This window comes from Ceratotherium simum, chromosome 18, assembly GCF_057802395.1.
Source record: "Ceratotherium simum simum isolate JZ-2026a chromosome 18, ASM5780239v1, whole genome shotgun sequence".
Lineage (NCBI taxonomy): Eukaryota > Metazoa > Chordata > Mammalia > Perissodactyla > Rhinocerotidae > Ceratotherium > Ceratotherium simum.
The window spans coordinates 16,843,668-16,866,028 of record NC_141917.1 but is presented as its reverse complement, the minus strand read 5'-3'; the positions used below and the strand labels follow the sequence as shown (position 1 = coordinate 16,866,028).

The 22,361-nt window shown below is 35.1% G+C and overlaps 1 protein-coding gene across 2 annotated transcripts in view; it reads left to right on the top strand.

Annotated features, from left to right (window-relative positions):
* The first annotated feature begins 1,443 nt into the window (after positions 1 to 1,443).
* The window catches only part of CDH18 (cadherin 18), a 466,620-nt gene continuing 445,702 nt past the window's right edge, over positions 1,444 to 22,361 (top strand). For both annotated transcript variants that reach the window (XM_004422693.2, XM_087443160.1), the window contains exon 1: positions 1,444 to 1,630. The gene's annotated coding sequence lies outside the window, so the exon portion shown is untranslated. The remainder of the gene's footprint in view (positions 1,631 to 22,361) is intronic.

Genomic DNA, 22,361 nt, shown 5'->3' with positions numbered 1-22,361 from the left:
AGTTGATTCAAAACATCCCCTCTTAGGCCCTTTAAATTTCCTTGAAATACTACTGACCTTATCTTCTCAACCTGTTTCTTGAGGCAGGAGAAGAGTAAAGAGGGGGATGATAAGAAATTAATCTTCATTAAAAGTTTACTATTGATTAGGCACAATTTACACATTTTCATTTAATCCTTTGCAGAGACCCTCTAAAATGAGAATTATCTTCTAGAGTTTAAAGAGAAGCTTCCTGAGGCTCAGCGAAGTGAAACAGCTTACACAGGTTCAGGTATAGAGAACAAAGTCTGAACTGGAATTGGCCTTTGGAGGGCCTCTTCCCTCTAACACACCACCTCTTTTAAGCTTAAATCTTTTTGTTTCTTTGAACCTGAGCATTTATAGTATCAACTAACTGGAGCAAATAATGCTGCTCTCTTAGTGGTTGCAGTGACGGAAGGTGTTGAATAATTCTCAATATTTCTGCCAGTGACTCTTGGAACAGCCATTCAATTTAGATAAACTTCTACACTTGTTTACTACACTACTTTAAATGGGGATGCTTGATGTTTCTTAGCGAGTATGGGTGACTTTCTGTTGGGAGAAAGTGCTCAAGTTATTTCAGCTGTTCACATCAATTTTGAATACAGTCGATCAGTCCCGAAATCCTTGTTATCAAAAGCTACGTATATTACACATTGCTTTAATTTATTCTGGAGTAATAAGAGATGAGAAGTGCGTGTGTGTGAGAGAGAGAGTTTTCCTGGCACACGCAAAGGGGGTAGGCAAGGCACTGCAGTTCCTATCCATCTTCACAAATATAATGCTGACCTCCAAGAGTAAGCTCTATCTCATATAATCCCTCTATGCCTTGAGTACTTTGGGGTAAGGCATTAAAGGGCATCACTCAAGCGAAATCTCACGGCTACCACCGGACTATGGATCACTGATGAATGAGCCAGCAGTTGAATGTTTAGCAGGCTGTGACGACTTTGCACGGAAATAGGAAAATTTATTACCAGCCTGCCACATCAGTGCCTGCCCTGCCTGCTTTCTCTCTCCTTCCCTCCCGATGTCTACTCCCACTCCATCCGACAGTCAAACCCCTTCTCGCCCCCCAGTTTCCCCTCCCCCGCAGGCAACCGATGGTCTCAACTGTCACAGAGTCCTGGCTGTCATTTTTCAAGAGCTATGGTACTATCAAGATGATGTCGTTGGTCCAGGGATTTTATTCTTTTACTATTACTGTTAATGGCATTGCTTATGGCTTTCCACATAACCTTGCCGAGGGGGCTAAGAGATATCCGTTCTGTGTGCTATAGAACTGGTGCAGCCCCCAAAGTAGGGACGATGGGGGGGAAGAAAAGGAAGGCGGCAGAGGGAAAGGCAGCGGACAGGAGAGCCAGGGAGGAGAGGAAGGAGGAGAGACAGGGAGAGGAGAGGATCAGGCGGACAGGCTCCGCCAGCCAATCAGAGGCGCGCTCCGGAGCTGCAGAAGAAGGAGCCGCGGAGCCCGGGGCTCGGAGGAGCGCGGAGCCGAGTCTGGGGCTCTCCGAGGACCGGAGCCGCTGTGCCGCGAGCACTGGGAAAGTCCCCTCTTTGCTTCTCATAAATTAAGTTCCTTTCCACCAGTTAGGGCAAGTCAGCCAAGGTAAGGCTTCAATAAATGACACTTGACTATGTAGTGACATTAATATTTTTGTGCAACGGGGCTGCTTACCCGGTTCTGAGTCAAGACAATATTTGGTGAAATCTTCCTCTTCGGATTGGTTTCACCGGATCTAGTGCGAATGGGAAAGTTGTGGCTAATGCTTCGTCAACCTTATCGCTAGAAGACGTTTTCTTTATTTTCTTATCCAGGAATGTTGCCATAGAGCCTATGGGATGTGAGTCTGATAAATCCAGCTGGGTCTCTGTTTATGTTTATCTGTGGATGTGCTGTTTTCTGCCCTGCCCCTGAAGAAGTTGGAAGGATACTCTGCAAGGCACATTTGAATAGCGAGGGCATCAAAATAAGCTGTCATTTATGTCTATGTGTAAAAGTGAGGGAAAGCGTTGTCAGAATAGAAACAGGGATGCTGAAACTGAAATTTCGATAGTGCTTTTTAATTATTGCCTTTCCAGTCTCCTCTAAAATTACATGATATCTGAGCACTGAAGCTGCGGCAGAGCAGGGCTCATTTTCTCTTTTCTTTTTTGCATTCCTTTCTTTCTCATGAATCGCTTCCATAAATGCTTATTAAATCTTATGATGAAACTTTTACTTCTTTTAAAGGGCACTATAAATGATGTATGGAAAGGAATTAGGTAGGCTCCTGTGATCAGCAACACACTTTATTTAGTATATGCCCTTATGTTTGTTAACTCTGGTTCATTTCCCTCTCTTAACTTCCTGAACCTGATTTCTTTGAGTCTAGAAATAACAATTATTTTGTCTTAATTTTCGTGTCTTAAAAACAGGGTAGAATTATGCCTTACGCATGTTTATATGCCTCTGTGTGTGTGTGTGTGTATGTGTATGTGTGTCTTGTGCGTACAGATGTGGAACTAGGAAAACCTATCATATGTAACAGGTGAAAAAATAGAATTTTATTAGCTAGTTATTAAAGTATTTCCTTATATATCAATGGCTGTTGCACTTAATGAACTTTCAGATTAGTCAGGAGTAAATTCTCCTTGCTATTTCCCTGCTAGAAATGAAGAAATACTAAAATAAAAATCTTAGCTAAAATTATTATGTTCTTTGGTTTGCTCAGGTGATGGCATCACTGCTTTGAGCTGAGAGAGGCAGATCAGAGAAAGATTTTATTATGCAGCCAAAAAAAAAAAAAAATACTAACTACAGGCTCTGACTGTATTTTGGAACCTTTATTTTCCACTCCAGGATCACTTAGGAGGTTTTTTCAAAGCAGGGGGCTTTCCTTACGCAGTAATTGTTCTCCTCTGTTTTAGTAGACTTGTCTTATCAGAGAAAATATTTAATTCTAAATCAAGAGTTTGAGGTCCAGACTAGATCTTGCCTCTACCTTTTTGGTTGTGGGAGGAGGAAGACAGGATGTGATACTAGCAGAGAATTAGTTCTGTCATCTAACATTGGTCCAAGCGCCAATTGTCATTTCTTTTTTTTTCAAGTCTCCTGTTAACGTATTTAATTCTAGACTTCCTGATAATAAATTAACCTAGTGTAGGTCAACCCATTTCTTCACTTAATAAGACATTCATTTATTGGGCCTTGGTGGATAAGTATTTTATAAACTATCGTGCTGATGCTTTTTCACAGAAGTAGCTAACTTAAGGAGGGAAAAACATGATATCAATGGTCAAGCTTGATCTCCTATCCTGACAACAATGGGAGGTAGAAAAATGAGGATTTGCTATTTTAGATACAACAGAAATGTCCAACTGCAGATAACCCCATAGCAAAGGAGAATATAGTGGTAGAAGGAAGGTAAGTGACAGGAAACTCCAGCTGTAACTCTATGCAGCGAGTGTTGAATATAATTAGCTACGGCAGTTGCGAGCATGGTCAACAGCAACCAGTGCTTGAATCAAGTCTACACACTGAGCAAATTGGAAATTATTATTTTTCCTGATGACCTATGTCAGATGGATATAATGGAATCATGAGAATGAATAAGTCACTTAGTCCAAGTTTATAAATTCTTTAGGTGAAAGGTGCTAATACAGTAAATATAAAATATTTTTTTCAATTGGTTTATATAAATACCGATATTATGTTTTTTGTTGATTTTTGTGGTCTGTTGAATACAAACCACATGTTTACAAGTTTGTGTGTCCCACTTGTCCTGTGTTTGGCTTGTTGATGATTAGAAGACTGAAGTACACCTTATGTATTTGCAACCTGATATAATTGTCCTTTAAAATCGAAACATGCATTTACACTTCAACAGATCTAGGACAAAACATATTGAACTTATTGACCTGGAAAAATTTACTTGTCTTGCCCTTAAATGCATGTGTCTGATGCAGTGTAGTCAAGTGGAAAGTGAGAGAAAGAGATTTTGAGATTAAAGATAGAGTGTGCATAAGGTGTTCTTTTGTTTTTTTTTTAATAAGTAGAAGACTACAAATTCTTTAATTTGCTTAATTATCTGCCTTCCTTGTAGTTGCATTATACATGTCTATACAATTACATTCTAGATTAGCTTCAACCTTGGTGCTATTGATATTTGGGTCTGTATAACCGTCATGGCGGAGGGGGGATATAGCAGCGTCCCTGTTTTCTACCCACGAGATGCCAGTAGCAGTACCCCTAAATTGTGACAACCAAAAATATCTCAAAGCATTGTTAACTATTTCCTGGGAGGCAAAATCACACTCCTTTTCCATTGATAACCACTGCTCTAGGAAAAACCAGAGGATGTGTACAGAAAAGGGTCATGCACACACTGTTTAAGTAGGCAACTGCCCATACCTAGTGCAGTTTGGGTGCTCTACAATGATCGCCCTTCTCTTGCTTTGATAGTGGATTTCAACTTGTAGGTGTTTCATTAGGTCCTTAAAATGAAAATGTGAATGAGCTTATCAATATTATTTTTTTCTGTAAACTGAGAGACTAGGCTTTGCTAACATATTCTAACATCTGTGGGAATAAGAGGAAATAAAAACTGAGAAAAGGACAATATCAATGTTGAGGCTGAAGATAAATTTCATTTCGACTTGTTTTTTCAGATAATCTTTTAATATAAATAATAAATAAAAGAAAGATACTGATTCTCTCTACAATTGCTTTCACTGTTTTTTTTTTTTTTGGAGTAGGTGTATATTTAGGGTGTCAGGAGAGGATATTCATTCTAGTAATTCCATGTGCTTGGAGTATTTTATAATGTTCAAAGACTCCAGAAGTAAAAGGAAAACATTTTGGCTTAAAAAGTATAGTTCTTAACTGGTAATGATGTGTAGCACAATGGAAAAATGCACCGAGCTTAACGATTTGAAGACATGGCAGAACTTGGATCCTGCCACGGATTACTTGTGTCACACGTCACTTGTATGTAGGCCATTTTTCCTCATCTGCAAAAGGGGGTAAGAATAGATGTGAGAACCAAACAATACAAGGTGTTAAATTGGGTTATATTTATAAAGATCTACAATACTGTTGGTAAATTATCATAGACTCAGTGTCTTTGGTGATTTATTTGATGAGAATTGTCTCAGCATGCCAAATCTTCCAGCTGTTCCAGGGTAGTTAAAAACCATCTAAAAGAAAAGGGGTAGTAACTCTTAAAATGTTTTTTCATGGACGAAATAGAACATCTTCAATTTGAAATATGTGATTTAAAATTCTAGATAAACCTTAATTTCCTATCTTATTTCCATCCTTCCCCATATTATCCACATTTATAATTTGTTGTAAAAATACAAAAAATGTAAAACTTAGAATACACCTTGAAATTCACTGTTCAACAGTAACCATTACTACCAGTTTGGCCTGTACTTTTTTTTACGGATTTTTTAAATGAATAGATTAATATAGATATCTAAATATAATTGTGATATTAATATAGATTTAAAGCTAAAGATATACAGATAGAGATACATGCATTCACATAAGCATATGTACACAACCATATGTTTAGATAAAGTAAACACCATTTGATTAATTGTATGCAACTCATTTTATAGCATGTTCACTCTTCTATGTGAGTATATAGAAAATTCATGGGTTTGTAACAAGAAGCCACTAAACCATTATGCACAGACCTGATATTTAACTCTAGTTCAATGTTAGGGACACACATTTGTTTACAGCTTTCTCTTCTCATTGGGTCAGGCAGGGTACTTTCAAATTGATTGACGTCCCTGCCATATTGAGGGTTATACATTTTGACTATTACATATGATTGTATAGGTATACTGTCATTCATTTCCGTAATCCCCAATTAAAATGTTTTTTTTTTATGATGATTAAAGAGAAGGCCAACACAAATTAAATAATTTAGTATCTCTATCATTGCTGATAGTGTTTTGATTTTAAGTGTGGTACATATTCCAGGAAGAGATCTCCACGAAAATAGATAGACAGAGGGGAAATGTAGGAGCACGTCTAAGAGGAGCGTTTGCTTTAGTGTACCCTCACATACTGGATGTTGCTTCTGTAGATAACAGAAAATTCTGATATGTAAACTTCTACATTGCTGGGCTACATCAATTTAGGAAACTTCATAATTTGAGAATAAAATGAACAAAGTTTGATCCCTAAAACTATTTGAGTGAAATATTTGCTTTATTCAAATATTTCACTTATCTGAGTTCTCCAGGACTGTCTTATTCAATATTTTACTTAAACTGCATGGAATATAATAGATGAATTGCCAGTAAAATGGTTTCAGGTTTTGCAAATGCCCCCACTGAAAAGAGGAATTCAGCTACCATTTCCATTTCATTTTATGTTTAGGTGACCATAAGGATCTTCAAATTGATGTTCATTGTCATTATATTTAGGCCTTTAGAGTCAATATATATGACTTATATGTAGCTATGCACAATCAGATATGACTGGCAATTTCACTTGATCCAATTATTTTCAGTCAGTCTACCTAATGCCAATAGTATTTTAAATAAAAATATCTATCTAGGTTGAACTCACAGTTATCAATGGGATTTAAATGCAGCCAAGATGCGATTTTAACCTATTGAATCATCATTTTACAAAGAATATTTGAAACCAATGTTGGCAAAGCTGTGATAAAACTCTTATTTATAGCTATTCCTGGTGCAAGTGAAAATTAATATACCAGTTTTGAAAAACAATTTGCAATCCATTGTCATAACAGGAAAAGGCAGATTCCCTTACATGTAACTTCTGGAAATAAATCACTAGGAAATAATCCATAGTATCAAAAAATGAAGAAATCTCTCAATAAGTTAAAATTAAAGAATTTGAATCAATCTATATAATGACAAATTTATGGAAATTGAATGATATATTTAATGATGCAAAATTTTATATATACTGTGATTAGAAAAAGGATTTCAAGAAAATCCATTTAGTTGAATAATGTATTGAGACAAAAAGGTATATCCCTGGGGTTGGCCTGGTGGCATAGTGGTTAAGTTCGTGCCCTCTGCTTCAGCAGCCTGGGGTTTGTGGGTTCAGATCCCTGGTGTGGACCTACACACTGCTCATCAAGCCATGCTGTTATGGCGTCCCACATATGAGATAGAGGAAGCTTGGTACAGATGTTAGCTCAGGGACAATCTTCCTCAAGCAAAAAGGGGAAGATTGGCAACAGATGCTAGCTCAAGGCTAATCGTCGTCACCAAAAAAAAAGTATACAACCCCCCCAATTTTTCTGTATTGTTTATATTTTCTATGTTTTTAAACATGTGTAAGTAGTACCTTCTAGCTACACATGTGTGATATAATTTAAATGAGCCATGAAAATGTAAACAAAATTTTTTGGTTGTTTGCAATTTTGCTGCTTTTATGGAGAACCCGCTTATTGGCTGATTGGTTCAATTTAACCTAGCAATAAATGAGAAAGCCTTGCATTATTGATTAAAAAATAAACCAGTTCCAAGAGACTATACAGTGAGATTTTCAATTCTGGTGATTGCAGTTCTACTTTTAGAAGATTTGTCATATTTTTTAAACGAAAATAAACCCAAATTAAATATTAGATTTTATTTTACTATATTAAAATTATTTGTGGAGATTGTATTCTGTTTGGGAAGAGAGATGGTAAACAAGGGAAATAACATTTTATACTACTTGTAAAAAATGATAATTGTTAAGGAGGGAAAAGAAAGTGGAATGGGGAACAAAAGTTTTAAAGACATGGATGGTGGTTTGATATTTTCGGTATTATTTCTAGGAAGCCCTTACTGAGAAGGTGACTTTGGATAATGCATTGGAGGAAGTATGGATATAAACAGTGTTGATATCTGAGAAACTGTATTCCAGGGAGGGTGAAAAGCAAACGCAAGAGTCATGGGAGAGGAGCATGCCTGACCTATTAGAAGGATAGCGAGAGGCTGGCGTAGCTGGAGGGAAATAACAGAAATGGAGCAGAGGAGGAGATACCATTCAGAGATAATGGAAACTAGATTATGTGTAGACCCTGTAGATTAGTGTAAGGACTTTGGATTTTTTCCTAGGAGAAGTGAGATGGCATTTGATATTTCTGAGTAGAGAAGTGACGCGATCTGATTGATATTTCAACAGGAAACTCTGGCCATTGTGTTGCAGTTAGACTGAAGAGAGATCAGTAGCAGAGCTATTTCAATAATTCTGAGGAGACGTGATGGTAACTCGCGCCAGAGTGAAAGCAGTAGAGGTGGAGAGAAAAGGGTGGATTCTATATTCATCTTGAAATCAAAATTGACAGAACTTGATGTTGTATAGGATACAGGGGTGGTGGATGAAAGTGAGGGTAGAGGATACATTTTGTTTGCTGTATCCTGAGCAACTGGAAGGATGGAGTTGCTATTCCCTAAGAAGGAAAAGAATTGGAGAGAAGCAAGTTTGGCAGGGAAAGGAGGGCAGCCAGTAGACATGAAGAACTGAGCTTTGTACATTTTTAGATTGAGATGTCCAAGTGGGGATGGCATGGAGTCAGCTGAATACACAAGTGAGGAGTTCAGGGGAGAGCTATGTGCTGGAGGTGGGAAATCAAGAGTCATCACTCAGAGATTGCATTTAAAGTGAAAAACTCTGAATGTGAATGAAAAGATGAAAAAACAGAAGGGCCAGGACCTGGAGCAACCCCACAGCCATAGGTTGGGGAAATGAAGAAAAATCAACAGAAGTAGTTGAGAAGAAGTAGCTGGAGAGGGAGGATGAAACCCCCCTGAATAAAGTGTTTTGAAAACCAGGGGAAGATGGATTTCAAGGAAGAGACTGTCTTCAAAAACATTTTAAATTATTGAAATGGAAACTCCCCAAAACATATAAACACATTCTCAACAGACACATTGTGGACATTTTCATTTTAGGTATAAAAAATTCGTTTTCTTTTTTTTTTAAGGATGGTCATCCTCAAAGGACCTTATTCATAATAGTTACTTTTTTCAGACTTATCTGTTTATAGTACTCAATCATTTTGGATTCAATTTGAGCCTGACATTGGAAACTACTGGAAAGTTTCTTGATGTCAAAAAGCAAATATTGACACACAATTATTGGTTTAATCATCTGGGGATTTTATTTATTAATATAGTTCTTGTTGAGCCAGCCCCGATGGCCTAGTTTGGCATGCTCCACTTTGGCGGCCCAGGTTTGGTTCATGGGTGTGGAACCACACCACTCATGTGTCAGTAGCCATGCTGTGGCAGTGACTCACATAGAAGAACTAGAACTTACAACTAGGATATACAACTATATACTGGGGCTTTGGGGAGGAAAAAATATATATATATACATATATATAATTCTTATCTTCTAATGTTTTTATGAGCTTTACCTAAAGTCTAATGTTATAATTATTGCTTTTTGGATATGACAGATTTGCAACATAAAATATATTTCATTTTATGATAACTGAAATTCTGCTTCTTCCCAACCCAAAATTATTCTATAAATAATTATAAAAGAAGAACAGACTAGATACAAAACGTTTCCTTTAGCTGATAATCCAGCTAAGGGATTGTATGTTTTTACTTTGTCAACCTACTAGTGACTAATGTCCAGCCTCTGAAGTGTAAGAGAAATAAAAATATAAATCTATAGTTTCAGCTGCAGGTATGAGTTGACTATAAAGTTATGAAAGTGGTCTTTGAGCAAATGCTCAAGATTACTATATTAGTAGATTATATCAACGATGCTCACTCAAATTATGTTCTTTCATACAACTGTTCCAAGACACACACACACACACACACACACACACATCCTTATGGCTTTCTTATGGCTTGATTGCATTCTGTTTCTTAATTTAAACAGAGAAAAATTAACTTGATTAGTGCTTTATCAACCAATGTTCACTTAGAATGTTTGTAATCTCAGATAACGTAATGTAACTTCTGAAACTCAGTTTTATGAGAGAAGTTACAACAATTTAAATAATGTATAAGTGCTGTGTGTGACTACATTGAAGGTTAATATGGTGGGCAGAATAATGGCCTCTAAAGATGTGCAGGCCCTAATTCCTGGAACCTGTGAATATGTTATGTTACATGGCAAAGGAAGATTAAGAGTGCAATGGAATTAAGGTTGCTAATTGGCTTAAAATAGACAGATGATCCTGGATTATCCAGGTAGCCCCAATGTAATCACAAGGGTGTTTAAAAGTAGAAAAGGCAGAGAGGAGGTCAAAGAGATGTCATGTGAGGACTGAATCTGACCTTGCTGGTGGAATAGGGAGGAAGAGGGCCAAGCACCAAGCACTTTGGGCAGCCTCTAGAAACTGGAAAAGGCAAGGAAATGGACTCTCCCCTTATAACTTCTAGAGAGAAATGCAGCCATGCTGACACTTTGATTTCAGCTCAGTCGAGACTCATTTCAGACTTTTAACCTGACCCTTGTCAGACTTCTGACCTACAGAACTGTGAGATAATAACTTTGTGTTGTTGGAAGCCACTAAATTGTGGTACTTTGTTACAGTAACGATGTGAAACTAATATAGCTAGCTTAAGGAGGTGTGTTAAGTTCTGCCTTTTTATAAACAACACATCATGTGAAATTTCTGAGAAAAAAGATGTAGAATGTTATTGAATATGTAATAATTATACCTTTAACCTGAGATTTATTGTTCAACATTAAATTGATGAAAAATTATAATATCAAACTTGAACGATGTTTCCGAAAAAGGAATGTAAGCTATAATTACCCCTAATGAAAGAAAACAATGTACCCTACCTAATATGTACTTTTTCCAGCAAACATATTGTACTGCTATTTATATGAGTTTACTGGACTTCTGGTTCCTATGTCAAAATGTGGTTTAAAAAGTACTAAATTATTTTTTACAACTCCTTTAGGTAAATTATTCATTTATGTAACAATGCAAACATTAACACATAAAGTAAAATATAGATTGTACAGCATAATAAATAACACTTTCCCCTTTTTACTTTTGCAGTGTAGGAAATATTTATTCAAATTTTGAGCAATATCTTTAAAAAAAAGCAAAGTTAATTATGATAGAACATTCTATAGCTTAAAAGCTGTAAAGATATAATGTGGCTGGTTAACAAAGATTGATTTAGAATGAGAATATAGAAATCTGTGTTGTTTTGCTAATCTAACTACTTTTTAAATAAGTGACTGAGATGTTGCTTAACCTTCTCAAAACTGTTAAATAGGGGAAAAGTTATTTGTACTCCCAACTTGAATGCCATTTTCTCATATTTAAAGCATAACTTTTATGAGAATGTTCCTAGAAAAATATTGAGCAAATTTCAAATGTATAAAAAATAAAAGAATGGAGTAGAGCAAGTCTTCTAATAGTATTTGGCTAATTACAATTTTATTTCAATCTTTAAAATGTCCCATGGTTATTTTTTGCTCACACCTGGTTGCAAAAGGCCTATTCAGCATGTGGTTCTCATAGTGGTAGCATGACTTCCCCACCTGTGCATGAGCCAATCCAGGACAGGAGGGAGACCCAGATGAGTAACACACACCAGTCTTCCCTAATCCACTGGAGCAAGTTGTCCATCTGAGCTTCTGTATTCTTGGTTTGAGTGCCTAGATCTGCTTCCAAAGTCCCTGGCTGGGCACCCAGAGGCAAGACCGACTCTGAGACACAAGTCCATCCCTGACACACAATCAAGTGACATTTTATTTTACCCTTATATGTCTTGGGGTCTGATGGGGTCAGATAAATGTCTGATTTATTGTATTCATTTTATTAATTCCTTAAAGGTAGGTGCTCAGAATAACAAGTCAAATGATTAGAAAGATTAATAACCTCCATTTCCCTTTCTTTAATCCCTACTCAGCTGAAATAAGCAAAAATTGTACTTCTTTATCCATCTACAACTTCTCTATACATCTATAAAACGTGTAAACATATATATGTAAACATACATGTACATGCATATATACATATAGACATATACACATATATACATGTATAGAAATATTACATGTACCCATAGGTTTTTTTCAACTTTCTGTTTATTTTTTTAAAGTAAACATGTTATTTTATTCATATTACTCTACAACAGTTTTACTTAATATTAGGTATTTAAAACCTCTAGGAATTAGTGTATAAATCTGATTCTTCCTTATCCTCATTGTTTGTCTCTTCTCTTAACCTGTTTTCAGCCCTATTTCTGTCTTTATGTCCAGCCACGTTGCATCCCTTTGTTACTCTTCAGTCTTATCTCTCCTAATTTGTATGGGTTCCTGTATTAGTTAGCTTGGGCAGCCACAACAGAATACCATGAACTGTGTGGCTTAAACAATAGGAATTTATTTCTCACAGTTCTAGAGGCTGAGGAGTTCAAGATCAAGGTGCTGGCCCATTTGGTTCTCCGCTGAGGGCTCCCTTCCTGGCTTATAGGTGGCCACCTTCTCACCGTGTCCTCACATGGCAGAGAGAGAAAGAGAGCAAGCTCCCTGGTGTCTCTTCTTATAAGGGCACTATTCCCATCATGAGCACCTCACCCTCATAACCTCATCTAAACCAAATTACCTTCCAAAGGCCCATCTCCAGATACTATCACACTGTTGGGTTAGGGCTCCAATATGTGAATTTGGGGGTACACAATACAGGCCACAGCAGTTCCTTCTTCTGTTTTCCTATTTTCAACTCTACGTGATGCTGATGATGATATTTCTAAACATCCTGCTTCTTCCCTCTGCCATTCTTGATTCTACCAGTCATTCCAATCTCCTCAATTCCCTCCAGTCCTCATTCACCTCTTTCTCCGAAGACACCTTATGTGAGTCCTAAAGAATATACCTAAATATACTTCCTGAAGAATAGGTATAACCTGAATATTATAGCTATTTATTTTTCTGAAACCCTTTAATGCTACAGACTAAGGCCATACTGTTTTTCTGAAATGTTTCAGATGATGATCATCAATTAGATCATTTTTCAAGATGGTTTAAAGGTCACGATCTATACTCTATAGGTATTCACTCTATGCTCTGAAAAAACAAATTTTAGAACATGTATATTGTAAATATATGTGTAAATACATAGAAAGTAATATATATATGCAGAGAATGTGTTATTTTTTTCTCAACTCTTTTTCCTAAAATTATGTAGGATGCCAAAATCCGTGACATTTTGCATTGTCTATGATATCTAAAGACCATTTTTTTTCTGGATTTATTGAACACATTATGTAAAGTGAAATTTAAAATTATTTGTTTCAGAGTTTTAAACAGAGTCTTGAAGCTTCATTAAGAAATATTTACTTCAAGCTATTTGGTACTCACTTGAGTAATAAAAGGAAAAACTTATGAAGTGACAAGACTCAGTAGTACGTGAATATTACCGGTTTGAAATTGCCGAGACATGAGTCACCCTTTCAGATGAGAAGCTTTCACGACTTCGAAGGCAACTTGTGTGTGTCTGAAGATATATAACAGTTAAGAAGAGCTTGTTTCTCTGAGAAAGCATCCTACTCCATTTCTAATCCATTCTAAGAAGGATTTCATATGTATGTAAAAAGGTATTTTTAACACAAACTTGGTATTAGCATCCTGGAAGTGCTGACTCTTCTGAGTGTAAAACTGTGGCTTTCAGAAAGAAGTAAACTAGGACACTCTGTCAGCATCCTGGAAATGATATGCATTCTGTTACTAAAAAAAAAAAAAAAAAAAAAAAAGCCACACATTTAAAATGAAAAAACAACACATTAACTCAATGAAAAGGCTATATTGTCCTAATCAATAAACTCTACAAGAATGGTTTATTCTTAGTTTATGTGTTTATCTTTCTAATTTATTAACAACAAAGAAAGCTTTATTTGTAAAAATACAATTTTCTAGGAGACATAAAATATTTAAAATAAGAATTGCTTCAGATTGTGTTTAATTGTTATTGATCTTTCTGCTTTATCTGAATACTCAACCCAGAGCCTGCCCTTCAGATGTTTGTCAAAGTACACATTTCTCCTGGAAACGTCACAATTTGCTTTTCTGCATATTAATTTTTTTATCTAATACCAGTACATTTTATCCAATTTATTGCATTTCATTAAAAAATTACTACATAAGAAGATGATAATTTTATGAAATATAAAAGTAACACATTTTGGCAAAATGTTCCAATGGACAAAAAGTGAATTTAGTATAATTTTTTTACAGAATGTAGAGATTTGATATACTGAAAAATTTCAGAGAAATTATCTAATGTATACTTTGAACTCAGATTTTAATTAACTTGTTAATGTATTTAAATTTATAATTATATACAAATATTTAACTCCCCAGACCTTCCCTTAATTGGTTGCATCATCAAATTATCCCTTCCTAATATATAATTTATTTGTATGTGCATAGTTAGCCATGTTAACTGGAAGTCTTTTCTGGAACTTCTGTAGGTTGGGCAAATATTATTAATTTGATTTTGTATAAGAATAAACTGAAGTCATACAGATTCACAGATTTGCCCACTGGAGCACACTTGGTAGTAGCCGAATCAGAATGGAGCATGCCCTGTCCTCTTCCACCTGTCATGCCTTTCCACCACCCAGCCGCCATGCCCCCTTGACCCTGGATCTCAGATGATGGCCTTGCCTCACATTACAACTATAAAATTTCTAAAATCAGTGGCACAGTTATATCTCCTGCTACTTCCACCAAATCTATACACACACCTATATCTGTACTCTAATTCTTTTTCCCTCACCAAATTATAATGAAGGACCACCCCTGTTATTATCCACATACTGTTCATAGGTTTCCCTCCCCAGATCCTCCCCTTACTTGGCTGCAGCATCAAATTATCCCTTCCTAACAGATCATTCCCATAAGGGTGCTCTGGTTCACTCCCATCTTTAAAAAAGTACCTCATACCCGTTTATGATGCTCAGATTTAACATATTTTAGTCATCACAAGTGATACCACAATTTACTCAAATCAGAAAAATGAGAGATATCCTTTATACCTTCCTCATCCTTATTCCTGACATCACTACCGAGGTCTATATATTCTACCCCTAAAATATATTTAAACTAGCTTCATTACTGTCGTCTCTGCTACCTTTACGCTAGTTCAAATCACCATGATCTTTTCTACAGTGGTTTCCTCTAATTTGCTTGTATCAGCAGATGCCCTCCTCAAATCATTTACCATATACCAGCCAGCAGAAACTTCTTAAAAATATAAATCAGTAGACATTGAAGATTTTGAAAGAGAACAACGAATCTTAATTTTATCGATAAAAGACTAAGTTCTTTTTCTTTTTTTTTTAACTTTATTTATTTATTTTTCCCCCCAAAGCCCCAGTAGATAGTTGTATGTCACAGCTGCACATCCTTCTAGTTGCTGTGTGTGGGACGCAGCCTCAGCATGGCCGGAGAAGCGGTGTGTCAGTGCGCGCCCGGGATCCGAACCCCGGGCCGCCAGTAGCAGAGCGCGCACTTAACTGCTAAGCCACGGGGCCAGCCCAAAAGACTAAGTTCTTGCCATGGCCTCGAAAGTCCTATATGATCTCACCCAGCCTCCCCCTCCAACTTGATCCCTACATGATCCCACCAAGTCACACTTTCATGCTTTCTCCTCCTCAAATATACCAAGCTTTCCTCCAGGCATTTGAACTTGTTCTGCCTTTTTTCTGAAATGTCCTTTCCTTGTATTTTTCTAGGGCCACCTCTTTATCCTTCATGCTTAATTTCATCCTATTAAAAATAGTGCCCTCTTCCTAAAGTAGCTCTCTATCATACCAGCCTAGTTTCTCATGCTCTCCAGTGATACTGTTTATTCATTAGTTTACTCATTTCTTTTTTTCTCCCCTCCAATGAGAATGTAGAGCCTGCTTGAGCCAGGGTCTTGTCTGTTCATTCACCTTTGAATCACCAGTGTTTAAAATATTGCCTGGCTCATAGCACAGAACCTATCCCAGAAAATATAAGACAAACCTATTCTTAGACTAAAATTGAAATGTCAAGCTTTTTAAAAGTAAACTTTACAAAATTTTTAATTGAAGAATAACATACTTAAAATATAGTGCAGAACTTATAAGTGTACAGATAAATAACTACCAAAAGTTGAGTATACTCAGGTAACTACCACCTATATAAAATAAAATATTACCTGCGTTCAGAAGCCTTCCTTTTAAAACTTCACAGTCTCTACCTCTTCCCCAGATGTAACCTCTTTTTCCTTACTTCTTTCTTACAATATAGATTAATTTTGTCTCATATTTTATATAAATAGAATCATATAATATTATTCCATTGTGTTTAGCTTCTAAACATTAGTTTTGTAAAAATCATCCATTTTTTTGAGTGAATCAGTATTTTATTCATTTTATTGCTGTATATTATTCCATAGTATGAATAAGCCAGAAGTTATCCATCTTTCTACTGAAGGGCATTTGGGCTGTTTCCAGTTATTAACTGTTACAAATAATACAACTATGAATGTCCTTGTATTTGAATTCTGGAGAACATATGTGTGCCTTTTTATTGGGTGTATACTGGAAATGGAATTCTGTGTTATAGGATGTCTGTAAGTTCAACGTTAACAGATACAGCCAAATACTTTTCGAAAGTGGTTGTGCTAATTTATACACCTACATCATTGTATGAGAGTTAAACTCTTGTTATTGTTAATCTTGTTAATTTTAGTCATCCAGGCAGATATGTAGGGATACGTGTTCTTCCCCAAACTATCTTTTTAATATTTAAAACTACAGTAAAATTAAAAGAATAATGCAGCTAACATTTGTGCCTTACAACTAGATTCATCGTTTTTACTTGTCAGCTTTGCTTTATTGATAGTCATCTTTATTTTTCTGAATATTTGAAAACAATTTTTGGGATGTATCAGATGCAGACTTTTAATCATTAGAAATTAAATTTCTGAATTTATAGATTTGTCAATTTTGACATTCATTGAACGTTTTCTTGATTTACTTTAACTGTTTTCCAAGTAGAATGGTAAGATGCAATATAAATACAATGTACTAAGTATATTTATTTCAGATGCTGGAGAAACAAATTATACTTTGCAACTTGTGAGGATAATATATAAATGAGAAAAACAAAGGCCATGCTAAAAATAAACAAGCTCATTCATTTTGTTCATTATATTTAAAACATGAATCAGACTTGAAATGCCATTTGTAGATAATGCCACCATAGGGACAAAAGAAGAATATCACCTTTTCTGTGTATCATCCCTTGTTAATTAGTACAAAGATAATTATTAACCACCAAAGGGTGGTAGTTTGGATTCCAGGAAGCAAATGTTTGCTTTTTTTTTAGCTTAAACACTTTTCTCTTTTTTGTAGTGTTTATTGGCATAATGGGCACAGTCAAATAGTTGTACCATACTTTCCTATGAAGAGAGCTCTGATAATATAGTCAAACTTGCTTCCAACAAAACCTTTGGTAGGGCACTGTTTTGGGGGTTTTTTTTCCTTCTTTTTTCCCTGTTTAGGTTTATAAGTAATGTGGATAATTCATCCCTATACACCAGCTCTGGAATGAATGAGAAACTACAAACCATTTTTGTGAAATAGTGTTTTAGTGGTCATGTTTGTTTTTAAGATATTTACTTATGAACAAGCATTTTGGATATTTGTTGTATTATACATTCTGAGTATCAGAAATTTTACTCTATTTTTGTCTGATAGACTTGCATTGAATCACTAAACATGCTTTGTTTTAATTTGATGTGTTATCTTAAAATCATCATGTTAACATAAGAAAGATGTGCTCTAGCAGTTAGAGATGGAGTCTGAGATCACTGCACACATTTTAAAAATCAATTTTGTTTTCCTGTAAAATAGAATCAGTCAATTTTCAATATCCATAAATTGTTATAAAAAGTTGTCTGCTTTACCTCTATATATCAAGGTATCTTCACTAGAAATCCTAATTAGACTGTTTTCACTATTATTTAAAATACCAAATTGATCTTGTGTGGCAGAGAAAATAGCCTTTTTAATGTATGCATCTCAAGCTTAAATATGACTTTTTAAAGTGTAAATAAATACATTAAATCTTATTTTTTCTGCTAAGAATTTTCAAAAACATTATTATGAACTGTATTCCCATGAGCCTAATGAGCTTAAACTTTTAGTTTTTATTCAGTTAGATCTTTTACAGCTGGCATCATTTTAGCCACAAAACTACATAGCCTTTCAAAGAGAAAGTAATATGGTATTACTTTCAAATGCCTGAGATATAGTAAGTTAGAGGGTCTCCTGTACTATATACCAATTTGCCTGACTATTTGTGTTTTAAAATTTTGATTTTCTTCTCATTTGTGATATTAAATGAAAAATGGTTACTCTAAAATGTAAAATACTTCACATATATCTTGGAACAGAAGGACATCCTATCTTATGGATAAATTTAATTTCGAATATCCAAATGCATAATATTATTAATTCATTCTAAATATGAAGACTACTGGACCACGGCACTATCAGTTATTTTTAGGAAAAATACTGTTTCGTTTTTGTTTGTGTTTTTTTTTGCTATTTATAGTACATGTTTATAATATGTATTATAATTTATTATTACTTGTTCATCTATTGATTTGCTTCTTCTTGTCTATCTCATTTTCGAGTCTCTTTGATTCTCACCACCTTGAACCTTGGTGTCTCTCAGTGGTCTTGTACTGACTATTTGCTTCTGTCTATATAATCTCACTCCCTTGTTCAGCTCATCAACTTTCGTGGTCATCACTCATGTAATTTTATGACTTCATGTATCTAGCTCTGTCCTTTAACCTCTGATCTGATCTTTAATTTCCAGCAATGAATAGACCTTCTCCACCGGGTTATCTTACTCTTTCTCTCAAACTTATTAGGTATATAACAGTCTTAGATTTTTAAATACCTACACTACTCTAAGAAGGTATTAATTTATAAACTATTTAGGACACCTCTTTTGTGACCTAAGAATATTGATTTGTTTTTATAATTTAAATATAAATAATATGTGCTCTACCTTCTTTTGTTTTTCTGAGACCAACAGGATGTCGTATAAAGAGTATGAGCTTTAGAATCAGTCAAAAATTGTTTTGAAGCTTGATTACATTAACATTTGTATCACCTTATTTAATTTTGTGTTTATAAAATATGCACACACTAACTGAAGGGATTAAAATGTTATGTTTCTAGCACAGAGCAGTATCAAGTATACAGAAGGCGCTCAGTAAAACGTGGGTCTTCGTCATTTCTATTCCCGAAATTTCGTCTTCCGATTTTTCTATTTATAACATTGGCAGCACCATGATTCCTCTAAAGTCAAAAGTCTAAAATAATAGTTGAATATTTCTTCTCTAATCTGTTTCCAATTCTGTCATTTTTGTCATCAATGTATCTTGTAGATAACCAAATTTTCTGTATTTCAATGATTATCACTGATCAATATCTTTAATCTGTCCTATTTGGTTTACAATAGCTTTTATTGCATTCATTCCATTTTTTCCTTTATTATTGTTTTTTCTTACCTATGTTTTCTTTTACATCCTAAGTGTTCTACAAACTGCTCGAGGGCAAACATCACATTATTAATTTCTCTTGTATGTCACCGTGGCCTGATAGTGAGTTTATTATGTGGATGATATATATTTTAATTGGTTGGTTTGGAATTAGTATCTTCAATTATATTTTGACATTTAGGTCTAATGCATACTCAATATAATTATACTTTTTCGTTAACTAGGTGTCTTTTATTATCTTTTATTTTAGAATCAACTCTCTCAAAATGTGAGACAATTTTAAAAAGTCTTTAAAATAGCTCACCAGAACTATTAATTAAATTCATTGCCTTTGTTTATTTCTTCATTATTGATTATATGTGAATAAGTCTGGGTATAACTCTTAAGAATAATAACTTGCAGTTTACTAACGGAAAAGAAAGCTTGTTTAACAAAGCCAGTCCTTGTTTGAACTCATTGCAATGAGTAACATGTTCAACAATGAGAATCACTTTATTTTTAAAAACAAGTTTTTTTCTATTTAATGATGTAGCAATTTTTCTACTTTTTTAGATCTTTGATTATTGTAGATTTACTAAATATATCATTTTCCATTCTTCAGATGTAATACAGAGAAAAATAATAAATCAATAATACCCAATTGGCATATAAAGTTATATGTATAGCTAATGTAATATTAAAATGTAATAAACTTTTCCCTTTCTTATCCAGATTTATGAGCACTTAATCTTCTCTCAGGCTTCCATATTTTTAGTGATTAAAGATTAGAAGCCCAACTAGTATGCATAAAATTATGACATATTTTTCTCTCTGAGCAAGAGCTTCATTGGATATATTATTTATGTGTCATCATAATTGAATTAAATAACCTGGGAAGAACAGCTGCCAAGAAATAAGCACACAGTATGTCTTAATGACCAGTATCCTCCACTTACATACCAAGTGGATTTTCCGTTGTCTTTACTGTTATATGCAAATCAAATTAGAATGTATAGTAGTCAGTTCAAACTCACAAAATCAAATTAATTTATTTTCCCTTCCTGAAAACATATTGCTTTTTTTATGATAGCCGCATACCATCTGTTCAGTATTTACTGTAGGTTGTTGTCGTTGTAGAAAAAGGAAACAAAACTGTGTGTTTCATTGTATGCATGTACACCTTCTCTAACGGGTAAGTGTTGCTGAGCTAGATTTAGCTGTTTATTGACATGTCGGGACAATACGCTAGGAAATTCTGTTCTCTGTCTAGTAACACTCTCTTCCCCATAGCAGTGCACCAATGCTTTCTTTTTCTACTCCTCTTCTTTTTTCCTCCCTCCCTCCGTAAACTTAACCGCATGGGAAAATATAGCCTATAGGACAGTGAAACTTGTGATATCTGTATAGTTTTTGTACTACCCCTCGGTAATCAACAGAGTGAAAAAAATCTAAGTCAATCCCAGAATTCTATCTCACGGATTCAACTTCAATAGGTGCTTTGCTAATATATAATGTTACTTATTTAATTGCATTAAAATTTTTTGGATGGTGTTCATCTGTATTAGAGTTTGCTATGAAATTTTTAAAATATTCTAAAATGAGATACCATCTTTCTAAAGGCATCAAGCCATCTAAACAAATTGTGTATACAGCAGGGTTCAGATTTAGAGTTTCTCGGATGTTTGGTAGAATTAGCCAGGGAAGACATCTGGTCCTGGGTTTTCCTGTATTGGGGGGTTTTTGTTCAGTCTCCTTACTTGTTTTGGTCAGTTCAAATTTTCTATTTCTTTCTGATTCAGTCTTGGAAGGTTGTGTATTTCTAGGAATTTATCCTAGTTTGTCCATTTTGTTGGCATAAAATTATTCATGGCAGTCTCTTATGATTTTATATATCTCTGTAGGGGCAGTTGTAATGTCTTCTCTTTCATTTCTAGCTTTATTTATTTGAGTCTTTTTTTTGCTTAATCTAGCTAAAGGTGTATCAATTTTATCTTTTCAAGAAAACCAGCTCTTAGTTTTGTGGATCCTTTCTATTGTTCTTCTGGTCTCTATTTTGTTTATTTCTGCTCTGATCTTTATTATTTCCTTCATTCTGCTAACTTTGGGCTTAATGTGTTGTCTTTTTCTGGTTCCTTGAGGTGTAAAGTAAGATTGTTTGAGATCTTTCTAATTTCTTTTTTTAATTTTTTGTTTATTGCAGTCACATTGGTTTATAACATTGTATAAATTTCAGGTGTACATCATTATACTTCTATTTCTGCATAGATTACATCATGTTCACCACCCAAATACTAATTACAACCCATCACCACACACATGTGCCGAATCATCCCTTTCGCCCTCCACCCTCCTCCCTTCCCCTCTGGTAACAACCAATCCCATCTCTGTCGCTAGGTGTTTGTTTGTTGTTGTTATTATCTAGTACTTAATGAGTGAGATCATATGGTATTTGACCTTCTCCCTCTGCCGTATTTCACTTTGCATAATACCCTCAATGTCCATCCATGTTGTCACAAATGGCTGGATTTCATCGTTTCTTATGGCTGAGTAGTATTCCATTGTGTATATATACCACATCTTCTTTATCCATTCTTCCCTTGATGGGCACTTAGGTTGCTTCCAAGTATTGGCTATTGTGAATAACGCTGCAATGATCACAGGGGTGCATGTATCATTACGCATTGGTGTTTTCAAGTTCTTTGGATAAATACCCAGCAGTGGAATACCTGGATCATATGGTAGTTCTATCCTTGATTTTTTGAGGAATCTCCATACTGTTTTCCATAGTGGCTGCACCAGTTTGCACTCCCACCAGCAGTGTATGAGAGTTCCCTTCTCTCCACATCCTCTACAACA